Below are 16,133 nucleotides of genomic sequence, written 5' to 3' on the forward strand. Positions count from 1 at the left end.
TTCTTCGGCTGATGCCTACTCTCTCCACGGCTACACAGTACACTTGGGGGGCAGCGGCTTGGTCCACTCTCACGGGCCTGGCACTTCAGTTTGAGCTATCTTCCACCAGCAGCATGATAGTGATATAGGGGGGGCGACCTACACTCCAGCTTGCTACAGAGCTTACTCCACAGGAGTGGTGCAGTGAGAGAGGGGAGTGTTGGGAGCTCATCAGTGGCCTGACACTTTGGTTCACCTAGCGGGCCCGCTGTTTCCGCATTTTTGAGACTGTTCGTGACTTTTGGCTAGAGCTGATCCATACTCTCAGAGGACAGCTTGAGGGACTACAGGGCAGCTCCGACCGCATGCGGGAGTGCCGCGAGGCTTTCCTTTGACTCTGGCACCCTGGGCCTTTCTACACCATGGTCCAGGGTGTTCTCAGATGGCACTACTGACCACCTGTGTGGCTCTTCCCTTCTCCCATCCCTTGATTTAGCCTCATTGTATATATGTTGTTCTTTCATTGGAAGAGTCTCCACATCATGTTTGTTGTAGCCCTCTCTTGCAGAGGTGGTTGTAGCCCTACGGGCAGTCTTCATTAACTAATAGAAGGATCTTTTTCTCGGGAAAAAGAAACAAGTTCTCAAACAGATTCAAAAAACTGCTAATCCAAACTGAAAAAGCATTCTTTTTTTTTTTTGAGAAAAAGATCCTTCTATTAGTTAATGAAATTGCCCATGGGGCTACAACCACCTCTGCAAGAGAGGGCTACAACAATCATAAGGGGGGAAACTCTCCCAATAAAAAACAACATATGTACAATGAGGCTAAATCAAGAGATGGGAGGAGGGAAAAGTCACACAGGTGGGCAGTAGTGCCATCTCAGCACACCCTGGACCATGGTGAAGAAGGGCCCAGGACGCCAGTGTTGAAGGAAAGCCTCTCTATGCTCCCGCATGCGGTCAGAGCTGCCCTGGAGTCTCTCGAATTCTCCTCTGAGAGTATGGATCAGCTCTAGCCAAAAATCTCGAACAGTCTCTGTTGGTGGTACAAGACGAGCCTCAAAGATGCGGAAGCAGCGGGCCCGCCAGACGAACCAGAGCGTCAGGCCGCAGATGAGCTCCCAACACTCCTCTCTCTCACTGCACCACTCCTGTGGAGTAAGCTTTGTAGCAGGCTGGGGTGTAGGTCGACCCCCTTACATCACTATCATCTTGCTGGTGGAGGATAGCTCAAACTAAAGTGCCGTGCCCGTGAGAGTGGACCATGCAGCTGCTCCCCAAGTGTACTGCCGTGCCATCGAGAGAGTTGGCATCAGCCGAAGGACACGAAGCCAAACCTGCTGTGCTAAAGGACAATCCCAGAGACAATGGCGCTGACTCTCCACAGGGTGGTCACAAGTTGCGCATGCTGTCGAGAGACCACTATGCACAAGCCAGCTCCCAACTGCTGTAGCTCGATGTGCAACTAGCCACTGGAACAAAGTGGCTTGCCGCGGCTGTGTGGAGTCCCACAACCTCTCCCAATAAGCTGCCGAGAACTCAGCTCTGAGACCCTTCTCCTGCCAATGAGGTGCTGCAGCAGGGCTAGCCACTCTCCGTGCTGCTAGTATGTGACGTCCCAGTCGAACAATGTATTGAAAGAAAGGGACACCTAGATGGTCGGCTAAGGAGAAAGGGTCCCTCCAAAACCACTCTCCAGGATCCCATTGCACTCGTGCCAGTGGACAACACTCCCAGGCCCACAGCCTCCAGTGGCTAGTCTCAAGAGCTGCAAGGTTAGGATCTATGACGCAAGTCCTCCCACAGATGCCCACAACTTGGATCCTCTGAAAACAACACTTTGCCACCTGTGGGGCCTCTATTGAAACTCTGCGTAAGCGACCCTCACCCTGTAGCTTGAAGAACAGGGAGGGTACAGTCTTTGAGCAAGCCCGAACTGCAATGAGAACCTCCAGTCGCGTGAAGGCCCCCATCCATCTGGGTGCTGCTGACTCGAGAGGGGTGAGCCACTTAGTTGGTACTACCTCTGTGATGTCCTGACACATACTCTGCACCCCTCTGATGCCCTGAAGTTGGATGCTCTGAGAACTGTAGCCAATTAGCTAGACTGTGTGCTGGACCCTTTGGCATGGGACCCCAAGAAACATGATGCCTACTCCCAACCAAGTTGCCTCTCTGAGTGCCAACTATGGGGTTCCAAACAAGAGGTTGTTGTCTCAGGCGCTCCTACGTACAAGTAGCTAGATGCTGTGTCACAAAGTGATGACGTGGCGGACAATAGAAACCCCAATTTCTGCCAGAAACCCTAAAATTCCTGCAAACTCTAATTTCTGCCAGAAACCCTAATTTCCGGAAATCGCGGAGGCTATTAAAATTTTTTTAAAAAAATGATGAGCGACGCAAATTTTGCTTTTTCTCTACAATATGAGAAAGAGAGAGAGAATGCTTTTGCTTTCAAGTTTTGACTCTCTGTGAGAGAGAGAGGGCAATTGTTTTTGATTTGAAGCTTTTGGGGCTCTGCTTTGGGGCATCCCTTGTAACCTTTAAATTAGTGGTGAGGGCCTCACTTCTCAGGGCATCTGGACGCAGAGTCTGAGAGTGAAACCCTAGCCACTCTCTTATACTTTGATTTGATTAATATAAAAAGAAATACCGAAAGGGGCGCTAGTCTTTGGGGCCAATATCTCTAGGCACGGAACTCCGCCGGGCCAGTGCAAATCTATTGTGATCTGTGAATTGTTTTGAAGTGGTTATTTGGTGCTGTCGCGGTTGATTCTTGACTTGGAGTGTCCAAGTCTGTTACATGCTGCTCCAGGCCTCTCCGCAGCTGCTCCCAGGAACGGAGCATACCCACAACGAAACGGTCCTCTAGTCTCCTGCTCAGGCCAACTCTGCGCATCTCTGTGAAAATCCATTTGGTCGAAGATCGCCAGGGGCCTCCAGCCTAAGGTACTCTAGCACTAAGCCGCTGAAGCAAAAACTCCTTCTAGGGCTCTTGCCTAGGAAGTAATACTCTGACAACAAACTTCCCAAGAAGGGCTCTGCTCTGCTGTGCTGGGTCTATGATCCCAAACCCTCCCTGAGAACAAGGAAGAGTGATGACTTACGAGTGACCCGGGCTATTTGAGTGTCACGCCTTGACCAAAGGAAGTTCCTGATCAGCCTCTCTACTTGGCTGATGCAGGAGCTCAAAAAGATCCAACAAGAAGTGATGTACCACATAGTAGCCAACAACACCTGGTTGGCCACTACCACTCTGCCTGCCAGAGAAAGTCGTGCGGAACTCTAATGTAACGGCTTCCTCCTGATGGACAGGAGGAGGGGAGCAATTTGTTGCTCAGGAGACAAGTGCAAGCCAACCTGATAGCCTAAATACCGAGCTGCAGTACCTGGGGGAATCCATCTGAAACCCTCACCTGGTAGCCAATCAGGCGTAGGAGCACTACCAATTGAGAAACCCACTGTCTTTCTCCAGTTGATCAGTGCGCTTGATGCACAACAAAAGGTCTCAAGAGCTTGCTCACACCTGTGAAGGTTGGCCTCCTGGGCCTCCAAGTACAAGACTGATTCGTTTGCAAAGTCAACATCCAGTAGCTCATCTCCCCGAATAGGGAGCGCTAAGCCAACGTAGGCCAACGTGCTGTGAAACCAAAAACCTGCTCATCGCTTCAGCATGGAACAGAAAGAGGAAGGGGGCTAGGTGGCAACCCTGTCTGATCGAACGTGTGAGCATGAAGCGATCTACTCTACCCCTTGACAAAAGTACCTGTGTGCCTGTGTGTAGAGAGCTGACACACCTCTGGATCCATGCATCTGAGAAGCCCATCTTGTGTAGAGTGCCCTCCAAAAAGTCCCAGTCAACTCTATCGTAAGACTTCTCAAAATTGAGAAGAAGTATCACCAGATCCTCCCCACAGAGGCGTGCGAGGGCAGATGCCTACCAAAAAGTGAAGATCTTGTCAAGGATACTACGCTCCTTGACAAAATTTGTCTGTATTCCATGTATGATGCTCTCTAGAAGTGGCTGAATCCTCAAACTCAGAGCCTTGGCGAGAATTTTGTAGGCTGAGTTGAGGATGGTGATGGGTCGCCACTGTCGAATCTCATCCAAGGATCCACCCTCCTTGGGAATGAGGTAAATCAAGCCCTCACACATGCTGTCAGGCATCTCTCTAGTGTGTAGGATGTACTGAAAAGTGCTGCAGAGATCTGAGCCAAGCAAGTCCCAGTACTCTAAGAAAAAGCTGGGAGTGAAATAATCCTCATCTGGACAGCTACCACGGGGAAGTGCTCTGAGGGCCACGTGGAGCTCCATTAACTAGAGAGGCAGCTCGAGCCTCTGGCGCATCTCCTCAGTCACAAGATAAGGCATCTGTGCCCACACTTGCTCTCTGCATGCATCCTGACGCTCTCACTGAGGCTCTACAGACAATAGGTCATGGTAAAAGTAGGTGGCAACTGCACGCATGTCCTTTGGCTCCGAAGCAACTGATCCGTTAGGCCTCCTCAACTGGCTGACCCTGGCCTGCACATGTCGGGGCCCCACTGTCTCAAAGAAAGCCCCTCTCACTCTGTCACCAACCTGGGTCCACTGAGATGCCTGTCGATGAAAAGCAAACTTTTGGCGCCGCTCCTCTGTGCAGGCAAGCTCCTCGCGAGCCTCCTGCAACTGCTCCTTCAACCAAGGATTGTCTGGATGCTGCTCATGCATCCTCTGCAAGGAAGCAATGCCCTGTCGGAGACGTTGCTCGCTGTAGTCAGGCGGGCCGTAGACTCCTGGACAAAAAAATGACTCAGTTGAGCAAGTCCAGAGGCCACTCTGTTAGCAGGAGAGTCCTGCAAGTCTAAGCCCTCTGTCCAAAGAGTCACCACTCGCTCTCTGAGCGCACAATCCAGCAAGACCCTCTCAAGGATGCGAAGCAACGTGATCCCCCTCCTCTGTCTATCTGTAACTGTGAGGATCACTGGTGCATGGGCCGAAAACGAAGTCCCAGCTAGAATGCCAACTGACCCACCCAAGTCACATAAATGGTCACACAGATTAACAAATTAAATTAAACTAGGATAACAAAATATAAATACTGCAGAATCCTAAACTAAGCTGATAGGCGTGAAAGGTGAAAGGCGTGAAATGTGTGAACTAAGCAGTACAATGTGTAGACAATATGGGAGGGAAGTAGAGATCCATCTTCATCTGCACCCTGGATGACGAAAAAGTATGGCTCGAATCCTTTGCTGTAGCCTCCTTCGAAGCTGTGTAGCTCCTCTTCTCCATCGGGGTCATCTAGATCTCCCTAGCTCCAATGCTCGGTCTATGAGAATACCAGTAGTGTGGGCAGACCTCTCCACTGTTGGCTGCTCCTCTGTCTGTTCTTCTGGGTGTACAATATCTAGTGTAAAGAAATCTGTGGTTGTCACAAACGGGAGCGCATAACAATATAAAATATACTCGGATAAATAGAATTTATCACTTAATACTGAAGCCAGAGGATATAGAGAGAAATACATAGAGAGAGAGAGAGAGAGAGAGAGAGAGAGAGAGAGAGAGAGAGAGAGAGAGAGAGAGAGAGAGAGAGAGAGAGAGAGAGAGTGAGAAGATTGACATAGTACTGGGGACCAGAAGATGGGTTGGTCCCTCTCCTTAGAGAGAATTCTTTGTTAGGGAGAATCTTTTTACAAGTACAAGAACCGGAGAAAACCCCTCCATTCTAAATCTCTGACTCGATGGTCGTTCCTTCCCGTAAGGGAAATCCGAGAGACGAGCTCTCAATCCTTTTTCCGTCTGTACTCGGAGTCGAGACTCCGCAGACAATTTCCGAATTCCGTTCCCGGAACTCCCAAGCGTAGGCCGAAGCCTTCTTGCTTCTCCTTCGCGATGAAGTACCTGCAAACACACACGCAAACACGCGAAAACAATTCGTATGGAGAATCCACAATAGATACCTGTCGCTCTTGCACGAGAAAAGCGACTTCCGTGCTTCGTAGTCTCGCGATCTCTTGCGTTATCTGACGGCAGAGTCTTCTCTTGCTGACGTTGGTAACCTCCTTTTCAGTGCTTTTATAGCTCCTTGGCCTCGGCACAAATAGCTGCTCGTGTAGAGATCGCAACCGTTTTTTTTTTTTTTTCTTTTGCTGTTCTACTTGAAATAGGGAGAGAGAATTCGCTGGCTGGTTTTGTTGCTTTATTTTTTAAGTGACTGCCCACTTATTAAGTGGGCGGCCGGCATATTTAAAATTGGTATGAACCTGCCCAAAAACTCAATAACTTAGAAGTTTAAAACAATGCTTTTCACAACACTTCCCAGGTGTCCCTGGATGCAACCACTTGCACAAATGCAATGCAGACATAGATCCCTTGCGGGAAAGCGTCTTTTCTTCCGGGAAAACTCGTTAAAATATTCTGCTTTTTAAGAAAAGCTTCTTAGAACCCATCTTTATTCTTGTGCTTGCGTCTTTACACGTATTCCTCTTTTCCAGTTCAGATTTCCTCTCGACTATGGATATCCCCTTTCCGATGCACCCGTCACCCACCTTGTGACGCATTAGGAATACCCATCACCTAGTCCTTTCCTACCGAACTTACGATACAATCCCCTTCACGATGCTCTATGTCACCCATCCTATGACGCATCAGAGATGTCCGTTCCCGGATGATCGGATACTTCTTTACTGATGCTCCCTGTCACCCATCCGTTGTGACGCATCAGAAGTACCGGTTCCTGGTGGCCTTACAGATATTCCCTTTCACAGTGCTGCTGTCATTACTTTGAATGACGCACTAGGGATACTCTGTCTCCAGTGAGAAAAACCCTCTCACTTAAAATTCCAATAATTCATTCAGAATTATTTTCTTGGTATTCCAAGCGAGAAAACCCTCTCACTTATAAATCCAATAATTCATTTAGAATTATTTTTCTGTCAAATAAAGCCAATTTAGCAACATCCCTCTCACTTATAAACAGTTGTCCTCAACTGTAGAGGTAGAACTGAATTGCCGGGGAGAAACCGGAAAATTTCAAATCTTGCTCAATGGTGAGTTCAGCCGGTCCTTTCTCAAAAGAGAACTTAAAAATTAAATTAAACAGAAATTCAAAAATTCAATAATTCAATGCTTACCTTACCGGTTCATATCCTTCCTCTAGTACCTTGAGGATATCCTTCACCAATCATCAAACTTATAAGCCATGTAAGAACTTGTCATTGGCGTCTTTCCAACAGATCGGAAGTTTCCGCATCCGAGAATCTGTTAACTCAATTCCACCTTCTCAATCCCGAGAAGAATATTCCTCCTAGAAATCAATCTAGGTATCTATCCTTGCGCATAATCCTGCGTTGCTAGTCCCGAGGGTATTAAACCTCTTGTGTCCTCCCACATATTGAATGCCCAAGTCATAGAGCATTAAGCTCGATGTCTTTCTTTCACAAACAGAGTTCGCTAAAGAAGGTTCTTGTTTCGGGCCGTCGCTCAACGGAGACAGACGGTTCTAATCCGAAGATTCCTTGTGCACGGCGGCACTTCTTTCCAATCTTTTCCTCTTCTGAGTTATTACCACTAGTTGGGCAAACCGATCCCAATCTTCTTGGATGCCTTCCTCAAAGCGTAGGGGAAAAGAAATTTGTCGGAAAATTCAGTCTTGAATTGAATCCAAGTCTTGTTGTAAGTTCCTTGCAGAGATTTGGTATACCACCAAGTACTTGCAATCCCCCTTGAGGTGTTTGGTCACATGTCTCACCTTCGACACTTCTAAGAAATTGCCATTTGCAAAGGCAACTTCAAACTGTTGAATGAAAGTTGTAGCTTTCGGGACATCTTCCCTTCCCTCAAAATTATCAAACTTGAGCGGAGTGTTTTGAGGTCTAAAGACCTTCTTCATATTCTTCCCGGAATGACGGGATTTCTTGGCTATGGTTATGGATTGATGTTCATGGATTTTTTTCTGGATTCTGAAGGATCTTGAGCATTCCGCTCCTTGGATTCTCTAGGTTCTCGAGTATCATCTTCTTGTCGCCTTCTCATAGAATCCCAAGTCTTGTGTCGACTTCTTGCAGAGAGAAAAAAAATCTCCCAACTCTGCAAGCTTTTCCTGCAGGGCTTAGGGTTCCGCCTGCTGTAACCGGCCTGTTAACTTCAAAAAGGGCGGTAGACTTTACTTCAAACCTTGATTTAGCTTTCACCCATTATTAGTCGTCTATTCTACCTGTGCTATAATGACACAGGAGAGGGGAATGGGATACAGATGGTAGAATGCATCTGTATGCGAGTCAGACACCATATTGGCCCCTAAATAGGCGCCCCTTTTGGTATTTCTTTATTCTTTAAAAGAGGGAATAAAAGCTGTGGTTCCCTACAAGCTGCCCCGCATAACCTTGGCTGAATTTCAATTGTTCTGGCCTGATTTCGGCAGCATAACTGTACTAGGACCGCTTCACAGTCAGTATTCCCACGCATTGGATGACTTTCCTGATGCATTCGGACACCTTACAAAACCTGGCGAGAATTTGCAGCAAGCTGAATTCTCTGTTTTCTGCCCCGAAAATGCGCTAGATCACCTGTACAGCGGTCCCCTCGCGTCTCGAACGTCCTGGGGGTATTAGGGTCCGTTTAGGGCCAAAACCCTAAACCTGCAAAAATACACAGCAGGCTGTAATTCACTGTTTCGGGCTCCGTTTCGCGTGCCGGTCGCATCCGTAGCAAGTCCTCGAGCTCCCGCACGTGTAGGGCTACTTGCCCTTTGAATCGGACGAGATTTCGCACGTGAAACCTCTCCGAATCACCTGTATCTGCACGGGATTAGCCGCTAGCTAATCCAGTACCTGTGCAAGAGGCTCTTGCCTCGGCAATCGCGCATGAACCCACACAACTGTACATTGGTCAATCTGATGAGCCCACTAGAGGGGCATAACCATAAAGAATAGGGAGAGAGAGAGCAGTGAGAGGTGTGCAGGTCATGACATCCTGCACCTCACTGTACATAGAGGGTAAGCTAGCACTCCATTGAAGCTCTCCCACCTGTGATAGCACTCAAAAAGGAGCTCACAGCTGAAAATCACGTTTTTGCCTTCTCTTTCAAGTAGTAAACTGGCCTCAGAGTGCCAAGTGTCACTCATTTGTGCATTTTCCCGCTTTAGACCCTCGGGTCTAAAAATATCTCACCTGCAGCCTCACTTGACTTGGCCACAGAGTAACAAAACGATCCCCATTACAAACTGCACGTAATGACGCAAAGACATTTTGTTGTCCAAAAATAGCAGTCCCTAAAATTTAGGAGTTTCTGCCATTACATTCTTCTAGGTCATCTGACCCTCTTTGTACACTGCAGCCACACCCATAACTGAAATGTAGCCTATGTAACAAAGGATTCCGCTTTGGCTGGCCAATGACCCCACCTTGGCTAACCATAGTCCTTGTCCAACCTTAGTGCTCTTTAGCCCTCAGGCGTGGACTCTCTCTGAACAGTTCTACACTGGCTATGCAATGCAGGGCAGTTAGATTTCCAGAGGGGTGTTTCCAAAAGGTAAAACAAACGAAATTCCCCAAAGAAAGAGAAAATAAACAAAATTGGAATTGCCACTGGCTGGTGACACCTGCTTACTTCTCTCTTGGCTTGTCATGGCTTCCTGCCGTATCTTCCCAGAGTCGTCCTCCTTTATAGAAAAAGAGAGGAGACCATGCTGTGATACCACTGTCACAAACGGGAGCGCATAACAATATAAAATATACTCGGATAAATAGAATTTATCACTTAATATAGAAGCCAGAGGATATAGAGAGAAATAAATAGAGAGAGAGAGAGAGAGAGAGAGAGAGAGAGAGAGAGAGAGAGAGAGAGAGAGAGAGAGAGAGAGAGAGAGAGAGAGAGAGAGAGAGAGAAGACCGACACAGTACTGGGGACCAAAAGATGGGTTGGTGCCCCTCCTTAAAGAGAATTCTTTATTAGGGAGAATCTTTTTACAAGCACAAGAACCGAAGAAAACCCCTCCATTCTAAATCTCTGACTCGATGGTCGTTCCTTCTCGTAAGGGAAATCCGAGAGACGAGCTCTCAATCCTTTTTCCGTCTGTACTCGGAATCGAGACTCCACAGACAATTTCCGAATTCCGTTCCCGGAATTCCCAAGCGTAGGCCGAAGCCTTCTCGCTTCTCCTTCGCGATGAAGTACCTGCAAACACACACGCAAACACGCGACAACAATTCGTATGGAGAATCCACAATAGATACCTGTCGCTCTTGCACGGGAAAAGCGACTTCCGTGCTTCGTAGTCTCGTGATCTCTTGCGTTATCTGACGGCAGAGTCTTCTCTTGCTGACGTTGGTAACCTCCTTTTCAATGCTTTTATAGCTCCTTGGCCACGGTACGAATAGCTGCTCGCGTAAAGATCGCAATCGTTTTTTTTTTTTTTCTTTTGCTGTTCTACCCGAAATAGGGAGAGAGAATTCGCTGGCTGGTTTTGTTGCTTTATTTTTTAAGTGGCTGCCCACTTATTAAGTGGGTGGCCGACATATTTAAAATTGGTCTGAACCTGCCCAAAAACTCAATAAAATCTTAGAAGTTTAAAACAATGCTTTTCACAACACTTCCCAGGCGTCCCTGGATGCAACCACTTGCACAAATGCAATGCAGACATAGATTCCTCGCGGGAAAGCGTCTTTTCTTCCCGGAAAACTCGTTAAAATATTCCGCTTTTTAAGAAAAGCTTCTCAGAACCCATCTTTATTCTTGTGTTTGCGTCTTTACGCGTATTCCTCTTTTCCAGTTCGGATTTCCTCTCGACTATGGATATCCCCTTTCCGATGCACCCGTCACCCACCTTGTGACTCATCAGGAATACGCATCACCTAGTCCTTTCCTACCGAACTTACGGTACAATCCCCTTTACGATGCTCTATGTCACCCATCCTATGACACATCAGAGATGTCTGTTTCCGGATGGTCGGATACTTCTTTACTGATGCTCTCTGTCACCCATCCGTTGTGACGCATTAGAAGTACCGGTTCCTGGTCGCCTTAGAGATATTCCCTTTCACAATGCTCCTGTCATTACTTTGAATGACACACTAGGGATACTCTGTACTCGGATGTCTCCAGTGAGAAAAACCCTCTCACTTAAAATTCCAATAATTCATTTAGAATTATTTTCTTGGTGTTCCAAGCGAGAAAACCCTCTCACTTATAAATCCAATAATTCATTCAGAATTATTTCTCTGTCAAATAAAGCCAATTTAGCAACATGGGTTGTCTCTCTTCAGCTCTCTCAGTAAAGTTTCTCTATGTCTGTGTAACTCAAGTAGATATAGCCCAAGACATCTCTGATCCTCATAACTCATGACCCTAGATAGAGGCCCAAAACCTTCTCTGAATAGACAATGAAAACGGCCTCGTATCTCATAGTACACTGTGCAATGACATATGTAATGTACCTCTGTCTCTAGCTCTAGATGGCATAAGCGTCATATCCTGCTATCTGCTGGTGTTCCTCTGAATCTGCCAGTCTCAATCTTGAGCTGATGTGAGGACGTGCGTATCTGGCCAATGGCACAACGCAAACCATGACAAAGATGCGTGTCCATATAGCGAGGTCGAATCACAAACCCATCCCCCGTGAGGTGGAGAAGATGCTCTCTATAGAAAGCCATCTTTGTGCCCACCTCTTGTATCGGCTCTATCCATGTCCTCCTTGTGTCCAGCTGGATCAGATCCTGACGAATGAGTCTATTAATCTCTACCTGCGTCAGAGACCTCAAGGGTGCCTGTAGAGAGTATTGAAAAGGAGGCAACCTGTCCATGGTGAAACCATGTGTCTGAAACCATGATGCCATCTCTGCATACCAGCATGATGTATCCCCATTAAGAGCTAATTGTCTGGAGGACTCTAGAGCCACCCTGGCATATCTGTCTTTGGTAGTATCCCACAGACTGTGTACAAAGGAGACTGATCTGGTAAGCGCCTCAATCTCCATAGGGGGAGCAACTAATTCTGCTCGAATGATATCATGCGGTACGGAAGCCTTGGCTCTAATCAGCCGAGAGATCATAGATACCAGGGGCTTCTCCATACGCCTCCAACCATCTTGGCCTACAGAAGGTCCGCAAACCTGCAACCCATATAACATAGTAGAGGCAACCAAAGTATCAAAGAGCCATAACTTTGTCCTAGGTTCTTGGAACTGAACCTGCAAACACATCCTCTCCATTCCCTCTAGAGCCGCACCAGCTCTAGTTAGTTTAGTCTCTGCTGCTCTTCTCAAAGAAAATCTCGGCCGAGTAAAGACTACCCCCAGGTAAGTCTATGCATTTGTATACTCCACAATCTCCTGACCATATTGAAAGTAGGTACTGATCTCCTGACCCATTGCGGTGTGGTGTTAAACACCATAACCTTGGTTTTACCTAGGTTTACACACAATCCACTATCCTCTGCAAAACTGCGTAGTGCATCCAAATGTCATTGCATACCTTTTGGTGAGTCAGATATCAGCACAATATCATCAGCATATAGGAACAATGGGATCCACGTCCCTGCCAGCTGGGCACCCCTGTCACCCTCTCTATCAATGTAATGAGACACCTCATCAACATACATACCAAATAGAGTAGGAGACAATGGGCAGCCCTGTTTGACTCCAATAGTAGAGAACTAAATCAGACACCCCTTCCGGAGTGCATACATGTCCCATCACTGATCTACATGTCCCATCACTGATCTGTACAAAGCCATAATCCCCCAAATCACCTCTATGGGCACCCCCATCTCCTGTAGTCTGCGCACCAATCGAGCTCTTGGTACCATGTCAAATGCTTTGCGAAAATCCACAAAGCTACAAAAGATCCGTCTCCCATGTGCTCTGCCCTCCTCAATGATGGCCCTGAATGTCAAAATATGATCAAGAGTGAAGAAACCCCTCTTGAAGCCGGCCCGACCCTTTGCTCGTACACCCTCGCCCTCTGCCCAATGACTCAAGTGTTGCTCCATAATAGATGCATACAACCGTGCCAATGTGTGTCCAACCATAATAGTGCGGTAGTTCCCAGGCTCTGTAGGGTCACCAGCCTTGAGGATGGGCACAATATTAGACAACCTCCAAGTCTCAGGTAACCCCTCACACATGGCACGATTGAACAACACTGCGAGAACCTCCATCAGCATATCCCTGGCATGTATAAAGTGCTCCGCTACTAGACTGTCATGATCATATGCCTTCCCGGTCCTCATTCTGTCGATGGCCCTTTGTACCATCTCAGATGTAAAGAAAGTGCTCGTAGCCGGGCAAGGCTTCGTAGGGTCTAGAAGGGGTTGCTGTCCAGGAACCGTAATAATGATGTCTCATATTGGCCCCACACATCAGGTGAAGTAATCACTAGGGGAGGGGAGTGCTCATGGAAGAGTCGCCATGCCTCTCCTGAGTCCCTACTCAAGAACATATGATATAAGTCTCGCTCCATCTGAGCTAGGTAAGCTCGCTTCTTTCGTCGCACAAGGCGTTGGAAAGCAATCCGAGACTGTCTGTAAGTGATGACTTCTAAAAGAAGATCCCTCTGAAGCTGGGCTCTCATCTCTCTGCACCATAGTTACCCGGAACGCGGAACGGGAACGGCAACGGGATCCCCGCGGAACGGGGGAACGGCTAGGGGTCCGGAACGGGAACGTCGCGGAACGGGAGGTATAAAAAACACCCAAATAGTGCAATTTTTAGCTCCTTGTGTTTAAATACAAGGAGTATTAGAGTGCTTTGACTCTAATACGCATATAAAACTCGTTTTGAAGACCATTCAACCTTGCTATGACTAGATGATGAGAGAGAGAGAGAGAGATTGAGATGGAGAGGGAGAGATTTGAGAGAGTGGGAGGGAGAGGAAGAGAGCTTGAAGGCTTGAAGCCTTGAGCCTTGAGAGAGTGAGTCTTGAGAGGGAGAGATCTTGAGAGTGAGAGGGAGAGAGCTTGAGCCTTGAAGATTAGCTTGTGAAGAGAAAGGGGGAGGGGGGTGCATTTTATGAGTCCTTGAGGCCTTGCACACTTTCAAAAGAAGCCCAAACGTTTACTTCAATTTTTTCAATTTTTGCCAAATTTGTTTGTAGCCGTTGGCCGTTCCAGGGGCATTCCGGAACGGTCCGGGGGCGTTTCGGAACGTTCCGGAATGGCCGTTCCGGTTTGCATTGGCCACCCGGAACGTCAGACATTCCGGGACGTTCCGGAACGTTCGGGAAGGGAACTGCCCCCCGGAACGCTGGAACGGGGGCTAGGGGGCGTTCCCCGGTAACTATGCTCTGCACTCCTCATCATACCAACTATTATGGGGCATGCTCCCAGAATGTCGTCTCTTGCCCGGCTGAGAGTGTGGGTATGCCACTGATGCAGCCCCATGCAGTGTCTCAGTCAGTAGCGTGGTGCACTCCTCTACTGAGAGGCCTGTACCATTTGTGCCAGCTATGCCTTCCAATAGACGGTCCCAGATCTCCTCTGTATAAACGAAATCAGTCTCTGGTGTAAATGTATAGCGGGTGTGTGACCTGCCTCCTGATGTCTGGGTTGTACTATACTGAAATTTTACAGACAGTGTCACAAGAGCATGATCTACTGCTGTGCCCACTGGCTTGGCTCCCACTGTGAAATCTTGAATGTAGGGGACGAAGCTCGGTTGTGTCATAACATAATCCACTGTACTGGCCCCAATGGAAAGCATGTGAAAACGGCTGCAGCAGGAAATCGCTGTAAACTATTAAGTATGGCTAATCTGTGTGTAGTCGTCATTTCCATGAGGTATCTCCCGTACTCCGTCTGCTCTCTGTCATCTGAGCATCTGTCAAATCCCAACTCACCCACATCCAACTCTCTAAGCATCTCATCTGAAGTGTCGTAGAAGACTGTCTGCGAGTTGCCTGTTCGGGCATTGAAGTCCCCTAGGAGAATGATATCACCGTCCCTAGAAAACTCCCATATGTCATCGTCTAGTATAGAGAAAGGCGACTGCCCTCTGGATGCAGCATACATTGATGTACTGGGAGGAAAGTAACATATGGCAATATATAGGAATCGACCTGTGTCAGCTCTCAATCTCACCCACATATATCTAGCATGATCATCTCTTCGTACAATATGCAGTAATGGTTGTAGTTCCTCTCTGAACAACACTGCTACTCCTCCTGAACCTCTACTCCTATGCTCAGATCTCGCATTTGTCCCGTGAGTTGTCTCCCATCTGTATCCCATCACATGTGGCATCACCTGTCTAGGGGCCTGATGAGTCTCTGAGAAGAATACAATATCCTTGTCTTTGAAACTGTCCTCAAATGCACCCACGTCCAACCTCATAGACCCATTACAATTCCAGGTAGCCATCTTCAGTGTGGTCCCATAGGTCTCGCACCGTCATGCAGTGCGCCACTCTAAAATGACCACCCGTCCATCTCTGTAGAAGGCTATCTTTCCCTTCTCCCTTGCCGCTGTAATCTCTGGCATTACTTCTCTCATATGTGTGAGCTGTGAGAGAGTCAGGTCATCACCGAGGAAAATACCTGTCTTTTTGAGAGTAGGCCTCTTCGTCAAGAATTCCTTCTTCTCTTCCAACGAGGGGAAGCGCAGTATGAGAGCTCTCCCCTTTGAAGACTCTCCCGTGCCATCACTTTTCTTACCTACCCTCCATGCCTTTGTGTGCAAAGGCTTCTCCATCCCCATCATGGATGTAAGGCTTGTGACCTCTTTCTCCACATTGTTTACGTCCTTGAGACCGGTCACTCTCACATGCAGTGCTCGCATCTGCCTTCTTTGTTCCTCTTCGAGGGTCATGTTGATAAGCGTCGGTGTACACAGAGTTTCTTGACCTTTCCCTTTCTTGGTGACCTCAATCCATTTTTCGGCGTCGTCTGCCTTTTTCTGTGTCCTTGTTATCATCTCCGCCCATGAAGATGTCTTTGCCGCACTCAGTTTCTCTTCCTCTGTGATCATCCTTACTTGTTCCTTGATTTCATCTATTACCGAGGGCTGAGATTCGCCTTCCTCTAGTCCACTGCTTACTTTATCAGCAAGCTCCTGTTTAAGGGCTGATACTTCTTTTTCAAGTGTCCGTATCTCGGCATTTGGGTTCTCCTGTTTGAGGGCTGAGACTTCTTCTTTGAGTGTCGGTATTTCTGCGTTAAGGCTCTCTTTCTCCTTCTT

General features: G+C 47.7%; 1 protein-coding gene across 2 annotated transcripts in view; it reads left to right on the forward strand.

The window, feature by feature from the left end:
- The window catches only part of HVA22K (HVA22-like protein K), a 120,248-nt gene that overhangs the window by 56,230 nt on the left and 47,885 nt on the right, over positions 1–16,133 (forward strand). The window lies entirely within an intron of this gene.

Source organism: Adiantum capillus-veneris, chromosome 19, assembly GCF_014529385.1.
Source record: "Adiantum capillus-veneris isolate H3 chromosome 19, ASM1452938v2, whole genome shotgun sequence".
NCBI lineage: Eukaryota > Viridiplantae > Streptophyta > Polypodiopsida > Polypodiales > Pteridaceae > Adiantum > Adiantum capillus-veneris.